General features: G+C 45.6%; 1 pseudogene; it reads right to left on the bottom strand.

Annotated features, from left to right (window-relative positions):
* Positions 1 to 14: 14 nt before the first annotated feature.
* On the bottom strand, positions 15 to 21,118 carry LOC116679330 (striatin-like; annotated as a pseudogene).
* Between the last annotated feature and the right edge of the window lie 238 nt (positions 21,119 to 21,356).

Below are 21,356 nucleotides of genomic sequence, written 5' to 3'. Positions count from 1 at the left end.
TTGAGTTAACGTACCTGGCGGTCCGGCAGAGTCCAGCTTCAGGACCAGCTGCTGCGTCTCCATGTTGAAGAGTCCGACGTGCGCGTGCTGAAGGACGCCACCATGTGGTCAGACTCGCTCCGCACCAGGTCCACCGAGGTCGGCACTCCTAGCTCTGAGACACACACACACACACACACACACACACACACACACCACACACACACAACACACACACACACACACACACACACAACACACACCAAAACACACACACACACACACACACACGCAAGCACAAAAGAACAACAGATACAGTATTAGGGACCACTAAGGTCTATTAAAGAGACTTCATAACAGTATTAGGGACCACTAAGGTCTATATAAAGAGACTTCAGATACAGTATGGGACCACTAAGGTCTATATAAAGAGACTCAGATACAGTATTAGGACCACTAAGGTCTATTAAAAGAGACTTCAGATACAGTATTAGGGACCACAGGTCTATATAAAGAGACTTCAGATACAGTATTAGGGACCACTAAGGTCTATATAAAGAGACTCAGAAGTATTAGGGACCACTAAGGTCTATAAAAGAGACTTCAGATACAGGATTAGGGACACTAAGGGTCTATATAAAGAGACTTCAGATACAGTATTAGGGACCACTAAGGTCTATATAAAGAGACTTCAGATACAGTATTAGGGACCACTAAGGTCTATATAAAGAGACTTCAGATACAGTATTAGGGACCTAAGGTCTATATAAAGAGACTTCAGATACAGTATTAGGGGACCACTAAGGTCTATATAAAGAGACTTCAGATACAGTATTAGGGGACCACTAAGGTCTATATAAACGAGACTCAGATCCAGTATGGGGACCACTAAGGTCTATATAAAAGAGACTTCAGATACAGTATGAGGGACCACTAAGGTCTATATATAAAGAGACTTCAGATACAGTATTAGGGACCACTAAGGTCTATATAAAGAGACTTCAGATACAGTATTAGGGACCCACTAGGTCTATATAAAGAGACTTCAGATACAGTATTAGGGACCACTAAGGTCTATATAAAGAGACTTCAGATACAGTATTAGGGACCACTAAGGTCTATATGAAGCATCCAAAGACACCATGTCATGGGACTTTTAACCCTTTAACTACATTTTTTACCTACAGACTTTTACTATTAGTACTTACTAACAGAGTATTTTACAGTGTGGTATTAGTACTTTTACTGAAGTAAAGGATCTGAGTACTTCAGAAACCCTGCTGGTTCTCCCTGCCGAGCGTCTCACCTCCTCGGTGGTTGAAGACGGCGAGAGACGGCGAGGTGCCGGCGGCGTCCCACAGCCGGACCGTCCCGTCGGCGGAGCAGGACAGGAGACGCTGGTGGGCCGAGCTGTAGACCAGACCCCACACCGAGTCTGTGTGACCGCACAGAGCCCCCCGCAGGACGGAGGGCTCTGCAGAACCAGGACACACACACACACACACACACACACACACACACACACACGCGCACACACACACACGAACGCCCGCACACACACACACAAAAACATTGAAGACATAGCACAAACAAAACAGAGTAACTAAAATACCAGTAGGACAGTAATACTTTACATGACTACCGTAACCCAGAAAAACAAAGTGTGGAAAAAAACAGGAATATAATGTTGAATCTGTTATAATAAATTGATAAAAATGTACCTTACGGTAAACTTGAATGCACATTATAATGTACAGTACGGTAAACTTGAATGCAAAATATAATATACATTACGGTATAATTGAATGCACAACATAATGTACATGACGGTAAACTTAAATGCACAATATAATATACATTATGGTAAACTTGAATGCACAACATAATGTACATTACGGTAAACTTAAATGCACAATATAATGTACATTATGGTAAACTTGAATGCACAACATAATGTACATTGCGGTAAAGTTGAATGCACAACATAATGTACATTACGGTAAACTTAAATGCACAACATAATTTACATTACGGTAAACTTAAATGCACATTATATTGTACATTACGGTAAACTTGAATGCACATTATATTGTACATTACGGTAAACTTGAATGCACAATATAACGTCCATGACGGAAAACATGAATGCACAATATAATGTACATTACGGTAAACATAAATCTGAGGCCAAGGTTTTAATTGACTACTGGTTTTTATTTCAGGAATTACGGTAATCCATTCATTCAAAAAAATTATCCACACATTAATCAACAGCGTCCCTTTGTCGCTGTCATGCCTCTACACCTCTGCCGGGACGTACCATATGAGTCGTAGGGGTCAATGTTGGGGTTGGGGGTGTTCCAGCTCTGGATGGTGGCGTCCACGCCGCCGCTGAAGCACTGCTCGCCACTGGAGCTCATGGTGACGCACAGCACGGCGCCGCTGCACGGGAGACAGGCCGTTACGTTAATAAACCGGGGGGGGGGGGGGGGGGGGCTGCAGGAGCACGCCGGAACACACACAGGGACGCACACTATGCCTGTTACACACACAGGGACGCACACTATGCCTGTTACACACACAGGGACGCACACTATGCCTGTTACACACACAGGGACGCACACTATGCCTGTTACACACACAGGGACGCACACTATGCCTGTTACACACACAGGGACGCACACTATGCTTGTTACACACACAGGGACGCACACTATGCCTGTTACACACACAGGGACGCACACTATGCCTGTTACACACACAGGGACGCACACTATGCTTGTTACACACACAGGGACGCACACTATGCTTGTTACACACACAGGGACACACACTATGCCTGTTACACACACAGGGACACACACTATGCTTGTTACACACACAGGGACACACACTATGCACACTATGCTTGTTACACACCCAGGGACACACACTATGCACACTATGCTTGTTACACACCCAGGGACACACACTATGCTTGTTACACACCCAGGGACACACACTATGCTTGTTACACACCCAGGGACACACACTATGCTTGTTACACACCCAGGGACACACACTAAGCTTGTTTGTGTTTGATTTTAATCGTGCTGAGTGAGATTCTGACGGAGAGCATTTTTTAATCGGCCAATCGGATCGCACCTGTGAGCTCTGAATGTGTAGATGGGCTCCACGTCTAACGCGGCACACCTGGAGGATCAAAGGAAAGACAATTAAAATCAGGATAAAAGATCACTAACATCGGCTGTTTCAGGTTAAAGGTCCCACATCACGCTCCTTTAGGGTCATACCTGGACCGTATTTTGGGTTTCTACTAAAACACTTTACTTCTCTCATACGGTCTGAATATACCCAAATTACTCTGGCATCGAGTAATGCTGCTCATTAACTATGCCCTGGTAGCAGAGCTGCACCAATCACATCGCTGTATCGGATATAGGCGGGGCCAGAGGCCAGCTGCACCAATCACATCGCTGTATCGGATATAGGCGGGGCCAGAGGCCAGCTGCACCAATCACATCGCTGTATCGGATATAGGCGGGGCCAGAGGCCAGCTGCACCAATCACATCGCTGTATCGGATGTAGGCGGTGTGTGTGTGTGTGTGTGTGTTGGCAGGACGTCTTTCTCTGTACATTGTGTTGGTAAATGTGAGATGTTCGAGTCACATACGTCTCATATCAGAAACAAGGAAATTAATTTGACCCGGTCTCACTCCTGATTGGTCAGCGGCTGCTGGGATTGTCTCGAATAATGAAAATGCGATAGGGGGCCCCGGCTTTCAATCAATGTCTTCCAGTGATGCTGGCCCCTGATTGGTCCGGGCCCGTAAGCAACTGCGTACCCTGCTTACCTATTATCTGAATCACTCGATTCTCATTGGCTACCAGCCATCGTGGCAGGTTGATTGACAGTGTTACCCGCCAATTGCAAAATTCACCCGCATTTGGCGGGTGGGCGGGGCTTAATTTCAGGCCCTGCTCCGTACTATATGGGACCTTTAACACAGTTGGTGTAAATGTGCAGTTTGAGACTGAGAGACGTGGGAAGTCTGACTTCTTGGCGGGCGCCGTCTTCTGCAGGTTCCACAGTTTGAGGGTGTGGTCCTCGGAGGCGGTGACGAGGACGGGCTCCACCGGGTGGAAGGACAGACTCCGCACCGAGTCAAAGTGGCTCCGCAGGGTGAACTTCGGGTTCCAGGTCTTCCTCAGGGCGTCCTGGCTACTGGGGATCTACAGCGGGGGAAGGGGGAGGGACAGGGGAGAGAGGGAGGGACAGGAGGCAGGGATAGAGGGATGGACAGGGGAGACAGGGACAAACCGAGGGAGGGAGGGACAGAGGGATGGATGGAGGGAGGGACAGGAGGCAGGGACAGATAGGAGGCAGGGTTAGAGGGATGGACAGGGGAGACAGGAAAGGAGGAAGGGATGGAGGAAGGGAACAAGGAAGGGAAGAAGGGACATAGGGAGGGACAGGGGAGGAAGAGAGGGACAGAGGGATAGACGGAGAAAGGCAGGGAAGGAGGGACAGATGGAGGGAGAGACAAAGTGACAGAGGAAGGGACAGAGTGATGAGGGAAGGACAGGAGGAAGGGATAGAGTGATGGACAGGGGAGACAGGGACAAACCGAGGGAGGGAGGGACAGAGGGATGGACGGAGGGAGGCAGGAAAAGGAGGGAGGGATGGCGGAAGGGACAAAGGAAGGGAAGAAGGGACAGGGGAGGAAGAGAGGGACAGAGGAAGGGCCAGGGGAGGAAGAGAGGGACAGAGGGAGGGATGGAGGGAGGCAGGAAAAGGAGGGAGGGATGGCGGAAGGGACAAAGGAAGGGACAAAGGAAGGGACAGGGGAGGAAGAGAGGGAGGGAGGGATGGATGGAGGGAAGGACAGAGGGAAGGACAGGAAAGGAGGGAGAGACAAAGGGACAAAGGAAGGGACAGAGGGAGGAAGAGAGGGAGGGAGGGATGGATGGAGGGAAGGACAGAGGGAAGGACAGGAAAGGAGGGAGAGACAAAGGGACAAAGGAAGGGACAGAGGGAGGGAGAGGGGAGGGGAGAAGGAATCAAGTTGTTTTTTTAGTTGAACTATTCTTTTAACTGGGAAAAAAATAGAATCATTAAGATGGAAACGCTCAAATAAAAAGCTTAAACATGAGTAGTAGTAGTACACTAGTACTACACTAGTACTACACTAGTACTACACGACTAGTACTACACTAGTACTACACGACTAGTACTACATGACTAGTAATACACTAGTAATACATGACTAGTACTACATGATGGTTTGACTCACGTCGTAGGCCAGGCTGTCGGCCTCGTTAGCGACCGTGAGTCCCGCCAGTTCCCCCAGACCCAGCTCGTTAGAAACCACCTCGTCCACCCGGCCCAGGATGAAGGACTTCCCCGACGACGGCAGGAAGGTCATCGCTTCTACACACAACAGGAAGCAGCCGGGTTAGGATAAACACAGACTAATAACGACGGATACAGACTGATACAGACTACCACAGACTAATACAGACTGACACAGACTGATACAGACTGATACAGACTGACACAGACTAACACAGACTGATACAGACTGACACAGACTAACACAGACTGATACAGACTGACACAGACTGACACAGACTACTACAGACTAACACAGACTGCTAAAGACTAATTCAGACTAATACAGACTGCTAAAGACTGACACAGACTGATAAAGACTAACACAGACTGATAAAGACTAACACAGACTGATAAAGACTGACAGACTAATAAAGACTGACAGACTAATAAAGACTAACACAGACTGATACAGACAAATACACAATGGTAAAGACTGACACAGACTGAAAGACTGAGACAGACTAACACACACACACTATTAAAGACTAACACAGACTGACACTGACTAACACAGACTACTAAAGACTAACACAGACTGCTAAAGACTGACACAGACTAATACAGACTAACACAGACTGCTAAAGACTGACACAGACTACTAAAGACTAACACAGACTGCTAAAGACTGACACAGACTAATACAGACTAACACAGACTAACACAGACTAATACAGACTAATACAGACTAACACAGACCAATAAAGACTAACACAGACTAATACAGACTAACACAGACCAATAAAGACTAACACAGAGTAATAAAGACTAACACAGACCAATAAAGACTAACACAGAGTAATAAAGACTAACACAGACCAATAAAGACTAACACAGACCAATAAAGACTAACACAGACCAATACAGACTAACACAGACTAACACAGACTAATACAGACTAATACAGACTAACACAGACCAATAAAGACTAACACAGACTAATACAGACTAACACAGACCAATAAAGACTAACACAGAGTAATAAAGACTAACACAGACCAATAAAGACTAACACAGAGTAATAAAGACTAACACAGACCAATAAAGACTAACACAGACCAATAAAGACTAACACAGACCAATACAGACTAACACAGACTGACATGTGACACTGTTGTTTTTTTACATGTCCTAAATAAATACAATTTGAAAGGAGGAGGCGGGCGGGTTACCGTCTTCGGGGCGTCCCAGCTCGTGCTCACTGAGCCTGGGGACCGGAGGGCGTGACGGGGGAGCTACGGGCGGCTGCATGGAGGGGAGCTCCTCGGCGTCCCGCAGATTCGCCAGCATGTCCTGCAGCTTGGACCGGTTCGGTCCTGGAGGACAGAGGACGGGAGACAAAAACCAGGGGAGGACACAGACGTGGAGTCGGAGGAAGAAGGAGTTTAGGAGAGAAAAGATAGATTATCTACTTATTTTAACTTTTTATATTATATATTTTTTTTTTTAAACACACACACACAACACACACACACACACACACACACACACACACACACACACACACACACACACACACACACACACACACACACACACACACACACACACACACACACACACACACACACACACACACACACACACACACACACACACACACACACACACACACACACGGTTTTATTTATATTAATTACTGTTTTATTGATCAATTATATTTTATTTACCTTTTTTAAAATATATTTAAATTTTTCTAACACACACAATTTAATAACTTTACGCTTTAATTACTTGTTAAATGAAATGAATGGGGTAATTCTTTTTTGTAACTCATTTATATATATATATATATATATATATATATATATATATATATATATATATATATATATATATATATATATATATATATATATATATAGTGTGTGTGTATATATACACAGTACATGCAGTATCCTAGATCCTAGGTTGAAAAAGGGAACAGAAAAACCAGAGGAAGAGAAACTAGAAGAGGAGGATGAGAGAGGACCAGGACTTACTCTTCACCCCCTTCTTGCCCTTGCGCTCCTTCCTGTACTGCTCCTTGAGCTGGGCGATCAGTCCCTGGTCCACGTCCCAGGACAGGTCCCCCCCAGGGGACGGATCATCGTCCTCTACGGGTGGGGGGGGGGAGAGAGGGAACCATTAACCTGAAAGCTTTGAACCCGGCTGCATTTACATTGCTACGTATTGGTTTAGAATAAATTAACACTTCTGTTGACGCTTTTTAATTGATGTTTTTAACTTTTTCTTACGTTTTTGTCCCTTTTATCAACGTTTTCAACACTACGCACCACTAACTTCTTAACTTTAGATTTACAGTTATTTTTGGGAATTTCATAGTCAATAAACCTCATTAAACCCTCGTGTTGTCCTCGGGTCAGAATTGACCGGTTTACAAAAACGTTCTATATCAGATGAGATTGTCGAAAAAAAAAGCAAAAAAAAAAAAAAAAAGCAACAAAAACATTTTTTGTTTTTTTTTAAACGCTGAAAAAGTGACAAAGAAATTGTAAAAAAGAAATTTGACTAAAAATTTGACTTAAAAAAAGTCCAAAAACTGACAAAAAATAAGAAAAAACATTGAGACAAGCGTAGAAAAATGACAACAGACTGGGAAATTTCAACCCAGAAAACACAAAGCTGCAGGTCAACGAGAAGACAACAAGAGGGTTATAGGAAATTATCCCTCATGTTGGAGTTAGAAAAGCAGAAATTAGGAATTATTGAGACTAAAATTAAAGGAATGGATGTTGATGATAATCACAGACTGGAATATGTCAACTTTTACTCAACACTATTTCAACAACACTTCACTTTGTTTTACAATGCTATAAAATAGAATAAGACCCAAAATTAATGAAAGTAGAGATTTGTACTTGGCAAAGAGCGTTGGAATCAATCATGTTATTTTGGGGAATTACAAAGAACATTGATATAGGACAACATGAGGACAACATGAGGACAACATGGGGACAACATGAGGACAACATGGGGACAACATGAAGACAACATGAGGACAACATGAGGACAACATGGGGACAACATGAAGACAACATGAAGACAACATGAAGACAACATGGGGACAACATGAGGACAACATGAGGACAACATGAGGACAACATGGGGACAACATGGGGACAACATGGGGACAACATGAGGACAACATGAAGACAACATGGGGACAACATGAGGACAACATGAGGACAACATGGGGACAACATGGGGACAACATGAGGACAACATGAAGACAACATGAGGACAACATGAGGACAACATGAAGACAACATGGGGACAATATGGGGACAACATGGGGACAACATGGGGACAACATGAAGACAACATGAAGACAACATGAGGACAACATGGGGACAACATGGGGACAACATGGGGACAACATGAGGACAACATGAAGACAACATGAAGACAACATGGGGACAGCATGGGGACAACATGAGGACAACATGAGGGCAACATGAGGACAACATGAGGACAACATGAGGACAACATGAAGACAACATGAAGACAACATGAGGACAACATGGGGACAACATGGGGACAACATGGGGACAACATGAAGACAACATGGGGACAGCATGGGGACAGCATGGGGACAACATGAGTACAACATGAGGACAACATGGGGACAACATGAGGGCAACATGAGGGCAACATGAGGCAACATGAGGACAACATGAGGACAACATGAGGACAACATGAGGACAACATGAAGACAACATGAAGACAACATGGGGACAACATGGGGACTACATGGGGACTACATGGGGACTACATGAGGACAACATGAAGACAACATGGGGACAACATGGGGACAACATGAGGACAACATGAGGACAACATGAGGACAACATGGGGACAACATGACAACATGAGGACAACATGGGGACTACATGAGGACAACATGAGGACAACATGAAGACAACATGGGGACAACATGAGGACAACATGGGGACGACATGAGGGCAACATGGGGACAACATTGATATAGGACAATATGGGGACAACATGAAGACAACATGAGGGACAACATGAGGGACAACATGGGGACATCATGGGGACAACATGGGGACAACATGGGCGGCTGTGGCTCAGTGGTAGAGCGGTTGCCTGCCAATCGGAAGGTTGGTGGTTCGATCCCCGCCCCTGCAGTCATTGTCGAAGTGTCCTTGGGCAAGACACTGAACCCCGAGTTGCCCCCGGTGCTGCGCATCGGAGTGTGAATGTGTGTGAATGTATATCTGATGAGCAGGTGGCACCTTGTACGGCAGCCCCGGCCACAGTCTATGAATGGTGAATGTCTCCTGTAGATGTAAAAGCGCTTTGAGCAGTTGTTAAGACTGGAAAAGCGCTATATAAATACAGCACATTTACATTTACATTTACAACATGAGGACAACATGAGGACAACATGGGGACAACATGAGGACAACATGGGGACTACATGAGGACAACATGAGGACAACATGAAGACAACATGAGGACAACATGGGGACAACATGAGGACAACATGGGGACTACATGAGGACAACATGAGGACAACATGAGGACAACATGGGGACTACATGAGGACAACATGAAGACAACATGAAGACAACATGAGGAAATATATATATATATCTATATATCTATTCTATATATATATCTATTATATATCTATATATATATAGATATATATATATATATATATATATATCTATATATATATATATATATATATTATATATATATATATATGTGGGTATGAAACAGTCTTTCCAAGATAAAGTTCCCAGCTGCCCCCACAGTTGACACTACATCCCCTTTATATCTGTTGTTTCCTAGCAACGCTCTCAGTGCCCCCCCCCCCCCCACGCAGTTAGTGACTCAGCCCTTCACAGACCAGATCGCCACGGTGACTCAGACACTCAAGAGGCGTTCAAAGCCCCGGGAGAGGAGGAAAGCCTCCGCCGACTCCCTCCGTGTCTTTTTGTCTACAGACTCAGAAAGAATATATCTGCGAAATCTCCAGTTATTACTTCGGATTTCACAGTAACACCACTGGACGGGATTTTACAGTAAACAGGATTTTGCTGTAAAGGTACATTACAACCTTGTCGCCATGACAACATCACAGTATAGCCCAAGTATTACTGTTGAAATCACAGTAGTCTAAGTATTACTGTTGAAATCCCAGTAGTCTAAGTATTACTGTTGAAATCACAGTAGTCTAAGTATTACTGTTGAAATCACAGTAGTCTAAGTATTACTGTTGAAATCACAGTAGTCTAAGTATTACTGTTGAAATCACAGTAGTCTAAGTATTACTGTTGAAATCACAGTAGTCTATGTATTACTGTTGAAATCACAGTAGTCTATGTATTACTGTTGAAATCACAGTAGTCTAAGTATTACTGTTGAAATCACAGTAGTCTAAGTATTACTGTTGAAATCACAGTAGTCTATGTATTACTGTTGAAATCACAGTAGTCTAAGTATTACTGTTGAAATCACAGTAGTCTAAGTATTACTGTTGAAATCACAGTAGTCTAAGTATTACAGTAAATATATATATATATATATATATACACACAATATAGCCACTATAGTAGCCTACTGTACTACTGTAACTACTACAGTAAACTACTGTATTTTTCATCTTATGTGGGGTCCTAAAGACCATATGGGGGGGGTCGAGTCTACATTATTTGAGAAAACCTGGTCCTTGCATCTGATTGGATCGTCAGCTGTTCGTTCAATATTGAATAAAGCTGCATCGTAGGGGGTGGGGGGAGACATGCAGGAAACAGTCGCAGGTCGGATTAGAACCCCGGACCTCTGCGTAGACCAGTGGTTCCCAAACCTTTTCAGCTCGAGACCCAAAAGAGAGATTTGGTGTCTCCCCGGGACCCAAATCTACAAAAACACACCGTGAACCGTTGTGACATCGACATGTTTAACCCTCTGGGCCCGGAGGCCATTTTTACAGTTTAATTTCCGTCTGGATTTATTTTATAATAACTTGTAAAACATCGACCCTGTTGTCTACAGTCAAGATATGAACATCATCTTATTCAGGACAAACTGGGTTATTAGAATATTTGGGTTGTAGTGAGGTCACTTGCATGTTAAAAATAGTTGTAGGACCTTAAAGATAAATAAATAAATAAATTAATTAATCTTCCAGATATGTATTGATATCACAGACAGATAAGTAAAACCTCTAAAACACGTCTCATATGTCTTGGGAGTCACACTGTGAAGAAATAATCATTATAACTTATACAGTTGACAAAATACATGCATTTTTTCAAAGAAAGTCCAGACGTTTTGCTCTCATGACATTAACTTATGCCAATAATAACATAATAATGTCATATTTATTGATATTACACCCACAGCAATGTTATACAAGCAGATATGTGTCTAAATAGTGCATTATTTGGCCTTCCATAGAGTCTAAAGGCCTTTTTGTCCCATCTGGCCTTCCATACAAGAGGGGTGCCTTTATCTCCCATATATGGGCATGCACTTCCTGAAAAATAGACAGTACAGACAGAGAGAGAGAGACGGAGGAGCGAGCCAGCGGCAGAAATGAGCCAAAACGAGATGAATTATGGATTTAAAGTGGACCAATCTCGGATATAACAGTATGGATTTAAAGCCCAAAGAGGCTGAAGTTCCAGGCTGGATAGAAAACCCCCTGTAGAGGCTAGAAAGACCCGGAAAAGACCGCCGTAAAGCCGAAAACGTCAGGATTCAAACGAACCCGAAAGTGAGTAAATCGCTTGTATGGTTCAAAAGTTATTAAACTATGAATCAGAGGTACTTTTTTACTCGTGGGCGAGTGTCTCGGGCTCAGAGGGTTAAACTGTGGACAAAAGACGGAAAACAAACCATGAATTTAAATGTATAAGAAGTATATTTATTCCATTATAAAAGTAAACAAAAACAGAAAAGGTCTCTATTCTCCTTCCTGTGTCTCACCCCTTTCTCAACTCATGTTCTCATCCCCCCCAGGATAAGAGAAGAGAGAGAGAGAGACCCCCCCCTGCATCTGAGCTGAAAAGACCATTTTGGGTCCCGACCCTAAGTTCTGGAAACATTGGCGTCGAGTCATAAACCTCCCGGTACGTGTGCGCCCACCCTACCGATGGTCCAACCCGGCCACCAGGACGGGGCCTTTTTCAGAAGGTTTGTGTCGTTTTCTAATGTTTTTGTCACTTTTTTCCCCCGCATATGTTTTGGCGCTTTATCCGACATTCGTCGCCATTTGACGTTTTATTTTATTTTATTTTATTTATTTTTTTGGGACAATTGCTTCTATGTTTTTGTCGCTTAAAAAAATAAAAAATAAAATAAAAATCCATGCAGACATGTCCCGTTAGCACAAACCCCCGTGATGATCTCACATCTGTTGTACATGTAGGTTCATAAATAAATAAATGAATAAATAAATCATAAGAGAAAATAATAAAGAGAAAATAAAATGGCTGACGCGTGGCGGCGGTGCGGGACACACGGCACAAACCAGGGCGCCGGGCGCCGTGGCGTGCCGGGGCCTCGAGACCAGCGAACGTTTGATTTAAAGCAACGTTTCACGAACTTAGGGTCGGGACCCAAAATGGGTCGCAGACCCGTTTTTATTGGGTCGCCAATTTGGCAGAGAACAGACTAAATGCTCAGCATGACCTTTAGCATGACCTCAGAATGGCCTCAGCATGGCCTCAGCATGGCCTCAGCATGACCTTTAGCATGACCTTTAGCATGACCTCAGCATGGCCTCAGCATGACCTCAGCATGACCTCAGAATGACCTCAGCATGGCCTCAGCATGACCTCAGCATGACCTTTAGCATGACCTCAGCATGGCCTCAGAATGACCTCAGCATGGCCTCAGCATGACCTCAGCATGACCTTTAGCATGGCCTTTAGCATGGCCTTTAGCATGGCCTCAGCATGGCCTCAGCATGGCCTCAGCATGGCCTCAGCATGGCCTCAGCATGACCTTTAGCATGACCTCAGCATGGCCTTTAGCATGACCTCAGCATGATCTCAGCATGGCCTCAGCATGGCCTCAGCATGGCCTCAGCATGGCCTCAGCATGACCTTTAGCATGACCTTTAGCATGACCTCAGCATGACCTCAGCATGGCCTTTAGCATGACCTCAGAATGACCTCAGCATGACCTCAGCATGGCCTTTAGCATGACCTCATAATGACCTCAGCATGACCTCAGAATGACCTCAGAATGACCTCAGAATGACCTCAGCATGGCCTCAGAATGGGGCACTTTCAAAAACCGAACCTGGACTAGATCAGCTGGTTGATATCTTCAGCCAGACACACACATCTCATTAAATTCAAGTCAGCTTTATTTAAACAAATGTTGGTGTCGGTGCTGATGGACGATGGGGGGGGGGGGGGGGGGGAATGAGAACATGAGTTGAGAAAGGGGTGAGACCCAGAAAGGAGAATAGACCCCTTTTCTGTTTTTGTTTACTTTTATAATGGAATAAATATACTTCATATACATTTAAATTCATGGTGTGTTCCGTCTTTTGTCCACAGTTTAATAATGTCGATGTCACAATGGTTCACGGTGTATTTTTGTAGATTTGGGTCCCGGGGGAAGACACCGAGTCTCTCTTTTGGGTTTAGAGCTGAAAAAGTTTGGGAACCACTGCTTTAAAAGGAAAACTTCACACATTCAGCCGGTTTTTATAGAAACCACAACGCCTCGTCGCCCGTCTCACCCCAGTCTCCGCTGTCCTCCCCGCTGCGAGACTCCGGCGAGACGTCCGGCTCGTCGGGACTCGCCAAGAAGTCGAAACCCTTCAGAGCGTCCTCCGTGTCTCCGGCGCCGGAGCTCAGGGACGAGGCCGAGGAGGACGGCGTGGACGGACGGTCCGTCCTCATCTGGTAGAAAACACACAGGAGGGAAGGGTTCTCACAGGATCCGCCTCAGCATGTCAACAACATCAGAACAACATCAGAACAACCTCAAAACAACCTCAGAACAACCTGAGAACAACCTGAGAACAACCTGAGAACAACCTCAGAACAACCTCAGAACAACAACAGAACAACAACAACAGAACAACCTCAGAACAACCTCAGAACAACCTCAGAACAACCTCAGAACAACCTCAGAACAACCTCAGAACAACATCAGAACAACCTGAGAACAACATCAGAACAACCTCAGAACAACCTCAGAACAACCTCAGAACAACCTCAGAACAACCTCAGAACAACCTCAGAACAACATCAGAACAACCTCAGAACAACCTCAGAACAACCTCAGAACAACCTCAGAACAACCTCAGAACAACCTCAGAACAACCTCAGAACAACATCAGAACAGGAAGTTGATTTGGAACAATAACAAGATTAAAAATCAACGGCTGACATTGGGAGAAACGCCGTCCCATCCGGTCTGCGTTTAGTTGGACCATCATTTATTTTCCAACCGGACAATGACCCCAAACACACCTTCCTTCTGCAGCGTGAGTATATAAAGTAAAGTATATATACACATGCTACTCATGCTACCAAATGCACCCTGGTTAAGATGACAGTACTGCCAATTTGGGACTATGGTGATATCAAGAATCAAGAACTTTATTTGCCATTTGTGTTCTCACACACAGGAACTCTTGTGCAGCAGTTACTCAGAGTCAAATTTCACAAAACTAGTAAAAAGTACCAATAAAAATAAATAAATCTGCATTCCTAAATTGCAAAAAAATATAAATGCATATTGCCCTTGGCCCCTAAAGACAACCCCTTATATAGATATTAAAGTGCACGGTTATTATTAAAAATTAAGTAAATAAATAAGATGCACAGGTGTATTGCACAGATATGTTACGTTACACACAGCAAAATATTTCATTTTGTTTTGGCCAAAAGTCTTACTGCAGCCGGAAAGAAGCTCTTATAAAATCGTGTTGTAATGTTGATATTATCTACAAAATGGCACCAAACACAGCCCTAAAAAAACTTGACACAATCTACCACTCAGCCATCCGTTTTGCCACTAATGCCCCCTTTCACACTCCTCATTGGGACCTGTGCAGTCTGGTGGGATGGCCCTCCCTTTATACCCGGCGGTATATACTCAGCATGACCTCAGCATGACCTCAGCATGACCTCTGCATGACCTCAGCATGACCTCAGCATCTCAGAATGACCTCAGCATGACCTCAGCATGACCTCAGCATCTCAGAATGACCTCAGTATGACCTCAGCATGGCCTCAGCATGACCTCAGCATGACCTCAGCATGACCTCAGCATAGCCTCAGCATGACCTCAGCATGACCTCAGCATGACCTTTAGCATGACCTCAGAATGACCTCAGCATGACCTCAGCATGACCTTTAGCATGGCCTCAGCATGGCCTCAGCATGGCCTCAGCATGGCCTCAGCATGACCTTTAGCATGACCTCAGAATGACCTCAGCATGACCTCAGCATGACCTTTAGCATGGCCTCAGCATGGCCTCAGCATGGCCTCAGCATGACCTCAGCATGGCCTTTAGCATGACCTCAGACTGACCTCAAAATGACCTCAGCATGACCTCAGCATGGCCTCAGCATGACCTCAGCATGACCTCAGCATGACCTCAGCATGACCTCAGCATCTCAGAATGGTCCGTCCTCGTCTAAAAAAACTCGTTTAAAAAAACTTGACACAATCTACCATTCAGCCATTCGTTTTGCCACTAATGCCCCCTTTCACACTCCTCATTGGGACCTGTACAGCCTGGTGGGATGGCCCTCCCTTTACACCCGGCGGCTACATCACTGGTTTCTCTTTATATACAAGACGATCCTGGGCGAGACACCTCCCTATTTGTTATCTCTTCTTCATGCCGTTCATAACACCTATCACACCAGATCGAGTCATTTGATTAGATTTAGTACCCCTCCTACTTCTACTACCTTTGGACGTAATGCCTTCCGCTTTGCAGCAGTTCATGACTGGAATACACGACAGAAAACCCTGAAACTTACATCTCGGATCCCAATCTCTACCTTTAATAAGCAAAACCTCCAAAATGACATTGCTGACTCTTGTTCCTGCTGACAATCATGAACCATATTTATACACACATGTTTAAGCTCTTATTCTTTATCTTTTCTTCGTTGACTGTCTTTTTTTAATCCGGTTGCTTGTTCTATGTGTCATGCGTTTGACTATGTAAAGTTGGACAGTATGTTCCTATTTATCTCTGTAGCCTCTTGGCCAGGTCGTGTCTGTAAATGAGAATTGGTTCTCAAACAGTTTACCTGGATAAATAAAGGTTAAATAAAAAAAAAATACTGAACCAGCATCGTGCAGCGGCACGCCGTCCCATCCGGTCTGCGTTTAGTTGGACCATCATTTATTTTCCAACCGGACAATGACCCTAAACACACCTCCAGTCTGTGTGAGGGCTATGTGGCCAAGAAGGAGAGCGATGGAGTGCTGCCCCTCCACAGTCCCCGGACCTGAACCCGACCTGAACGTTAGACCCAGCGGCAGCGGGTCAGCTAACCGCTAACGCTAACCGTTAGAATGGAAACAGCCTTGCTGTCCATTTTATTTCTATGGGTTTAGAAGAACGAGTTTGTGAGTTCGGCGTGTGAAGGTCTTACCGACGCCGTGTCTGAGACGCTAAGCTAACCGCTAACGTTCAGCGTGTGAAGGTCTTACCGACGCCGTGTCTAAGACGCTAAGCTAACCGCTAACGTTCAGCGTGTGAAGGTCTTTCCGTTGCCGTGTCTGAGACGCTAAGCTAACCGCTAACGTTCAGCGTGTAAAGGTCTTTCCGACGCCATGTCTGAGACGCTAAGCTAACCGCTAACGTTCAGCGTGTGAAGGTCTTTCCGTCGCCGTGTCTGAGACGCTAAGCTAACCGCTAACGTTCAGCGTGTGAAGGTCTTACCGACGCCGTGTCTGAGACGCTAAGCTAACCGCTAACGTTCAGCATGTGAAGGTCTTACCGTCGCCGTGTCTGAGACGCTAAGCTAACCGCTAACGTTCAGCGTGTGAAGGTCTTTCCGTCGCCGTGTCTGAGACGCTAAGCTAACCGCTAACGTTCAGCGTGTGAAGGTCTTACCGACGCCGTGTCTGAGACGCTAAGCTAACCGCTAACGTTCAGCGTGTGAAGGTCTTTCCGTTGCTGTGTCTGAGACGCTAAGCTAACCGCTAACGTTCAGCGTGTAAAAGGTCTTTCCGACGCCATGTCTGAGACGCTAAGCTAACCGCTAACGTTCAGCGTGTGAAGGTCTTTCCGTCGCCGTGTCTGAGACGCTAAGCTAACCGCTAACGTTCAGCGTGTGAAGGTCTTTCCGTCGCCGTGTCTGAGACGCTAAGCTAACCGCTAACGTTCAGCGTGTGAAAGTCTTACCGTCGCCGTGTCTGAGACGCTAAGCTAACCGCTAACGTTCGGCGTGTGAAGGTCTTTCCGTCGCCGTGTCTGAGACGCTAAGCTAACCGCTAACGTTCAGCGTGTGAAGGTCTTACCGTCGCCGTGTCTGAGACGCTAAGCTAACCGCTAACGTTCAGCGTGGTAAGGTCTTACCGTCGCCGTGTCTGAGACGCTAAGCTAACCGCTAACGTTCAGCGTGTGAAGGTCTTACCGTCGCCGTGTCTGAGACGCTAAGCTAACCGCTAACGTTCAGCGTGTGAAGGTCTTTCCGTCGCCGTGTCTGAGACGCTAAGCTAACCGCTAACGTTCAGGTGTGTGAAGGTCTTACCGTCGCCGCGTCGGAGACGCTCTTGTCCCGTCCCTGGCTGTCCTCGTCCTCGTCGCTGAACTCTGCCGCGGCGCTCTCTACGAACCTGAAGGCGTCCAGCACGCCGGCCGGGCGGGTCCGACGTCTCCGGGTTCCTGGACGGGGGGGGGGGAGGAGTCGGGGGGGAACTCTTAGTCTCACAGAACATGAAATACAAATTGCATCACAGGGGTAATATACGGGGGGGGGGGGGGGGGGGTAATCAAAACGTCATGCAAGAAATAGAAGCAGGTCGGAGTCGAACCCTGGACCTCTACATCTGGCATAAACCTCCCTGCACACGTGCGCCCGCTCTACCACTGAACCACCCCGGCCACTCGGCTCGTACAGAAGCTTTTGGCGCTTTTCCCGACATTCGTCACCATTTGACGTCTTTTTTTTTTGTTTGGGGACAATTGTTTCTATGTTTAAAAAAATAAATAAATCCATGCAGATATGTCCCGTTAGCACCAATTCTCCAAATCCCCCCCCCCACCCCCCCCACCCGCTGTCGTTTTTGTCATTTTCAAGTTTTGTCACTTTTTTTTTTTCTATAGTTTTTGCCGCTTTTTCCGACATTCGTCGCCATTTGACTTTTTTTAAGACAATTATTTCAATGTTTTTGTCGCTTTTCAAAAAAATTAGCCCGTCTGCACTAATTCTTTTGGTCGTTTTTAATGTTTTTGTCACTTTTTTTTTATTTTGGGACAATTGTTCCCACGTTCCATGCAGACGTGTCCCGTTGACACCAGTCCCCCCCGGCCGATATTTCTTTTTTGGTCATTTTCAATGTTATTGACACTTTTTTTTCCCATTTGTCGCCATCTGACGTCTCTTTTATTTGGGATTATTTTTCTACGTTTTTGTTGCTTTAAAAAAAAAAAAAAATGGATGTGTCCCGTTGACACCAGTCCCCCCCCCCACCCCCCCCCATAATAATACATCCCAATTATAGAAGGATTAATGAAGTCATGCTTAAATGTAATTGTCCCATTGCACATTGCACGCCTGCTTCCATAGAAATGAACGGGAAGACAATGGACAGACACCCCGAGTCTCTACCCGGTCTCTAACCTGAGCATGGCGCTGTCCCTCAGGGAGGACGCCTCGGTGCCGTTGACCATCAGGTCTCCTCTCCTCTCTGAAGGGGGGTCTCCGGAGTCTCCGGTCAGACCGAGCAGCGCTCGCACCCTCTGGGACTTCACATCCAAGATGGCGTCGGTGTACCCCACCTCCTGCAGGTACCTGAGCCGGGACACGGAGACGGGGGACACAAGGGACACAAGGGACACAAGGGACAGTCAGAGGAGGCTCAGGAGTCCCTGTGAAGGAGAGGGATTGGAAGGTCTCCACTAGTCCCCCATGTCCACACAGGTCCACACAGCCTTCCTGGATGGGCGGACAACCTGCTCTGGTTTATTTCTTTAAACCAATCACAATCGTCGTGGGCGGGGCTAAGCACCGGATGGAGCCACGGTGCCGCTGCTAAATAGTCTCAGGAAGGAGGTTTTGGTAGATCATGTACGTTCAGAAGTAGTTTTAGTCGTCAATGAAGATTAATTTTAAAAAAAACTCAAACCATCCATCACAAACGCGATACCGAAAGTTGGGAAATGCCTAATAGTCCAATAATATCGGCCCATCGATATATCGGTCGGGATATGAGATATATAGATATATATATTCATATATATATATATATATATATATATATATAGATATATCTATATATATATACACACACACTGTACTGTACCCGCAGAGTTGCACAACACCACGGGCCTATCCACGCCGCGGCGTCTTAAAGGGCCACGCCGCGGCGTCCTTAAAGGGCCACGCCGCTGCGTCCTTAAAGGGCCACGCCGCTGCGTCCTTAAAGGGCCACGCCGTCGCGGCGTCCTTAAAGGACCACGCCGCTGCATCCTTAAAGGGCCACGCCGTCGCGGCGTCCTTAAAGGGCCACGCCGCTGCGTCCTTAAAGGGCCACGCCGCGGCTCAGGACTCAGACCCACTGGGTTCTCTAAGTACAGGTTCTCCAGGACTGAGTATTTTCTTTTCATGTCACTTTCTACTACTACTCCGCTACATTCATCTGACAGCTTTAGTTACTAGTTACTTTAGTTACTAGTTACTTTAGTTACTCCGCTACATTTATCTGACAGCTTTAGTTACTAGTTACTTTAGTTACTCCTCTACATTAATCTGACAGCCAAGAGTATTGCTACAGTGTGGTATTAGTATTTATCTGAAGTAATGGAGTATTGCTACAGTGTGGTATTAGTACTTTTTCTGAAGTAATAGAGTATTGTTACAGTGGGGTATTAGTACTTTTTCTGAAGTAATAGAGTATTGCTACAGTGTGGTATTAGTACTTTTTCTGAAGTAATAGAGTATTGTTACAGTGGGGTATTAGTACTTTTTCTGAAGTAATAGAGTATTGTTACAGTGGGGTATTAGTACTTTTTCTGAAGTAATAGAGTATTGCTACAGTGTGGTATTAGTACTTTTTCTGAAGTAATAGAGTATTGCTACAGTGTGGTATTAGTACTTTTTCTGAAGTAATAGAGTATTGTTACAGTGTGGTATTAGTACTTTTACTGCAGTAAAGGATGTGAATACTTCTCCCAGCTTAAAAAACTTGAGCAAAGAAGTGAAAGTTTAGCCGTTAACTTACAGTCAGTCCAACGGGGACGCAGGTCCTAAAAGAAGATAAAAGACGCTCCGTCACCTGGGGACACCGAGAGGACAGCGACAGGACGGCAAGAGGACACCTAGAGGACGCCGAGAGGACACCTAGAGGACGCCGAGAGGACACCTAGAGGACGCCGAGAGGACACCTAGAGGCCGCAGAGAGGACGGCAAGGGCGAGAGGACGCCGAGAGGACGGCAAGGGCGAGAGGACGCCGAGAGGACGGCAAGGGCGAGAGGACGCCGAGAGCAAGAGGACACAGACCTGACAGCAGCGCTGCATCGGGACACTTTGTCCTCCGAGTGGACGGACAGCTAAGTCTGAATGGAGTGTTTGTTCAGAGAGAGAAAGAGAGAGAGACTGTCTCTCTTTCTGTACCAGCCTCTCCGATCGCAGGAGGCCTCAATGCCTCCACACACACACACACACACACAGACACACAGAGACACAGACACAGACACACACACAGACACACACACAGACACACACACACACACACACCACACACACACACACACACACACATTTACTGTTATTGTGTATGTGTGTTAC

This window comes from Etheostoma spectabile, unplaced genomic scaffold (assembly GCF_008692095.1).
Source record: "Etheostoma spectabile isolate EspeVRDwgs_2016 unplaced genomic scaffold, UIUC_Espe_1.0 scaffold00010558, whole genome shotgun sequence".
NCBI lineage: Eukaryota > Metazoa > Chordata > Actinopteri > Perciformes > Percidae > Etheostoma > Etheostoma spectabile.
The sequence above is the reverse complement of the archived record's forward strand: the minus strand, read 5'-3'. Positions and strand labels throughout refer to the sequence as shown.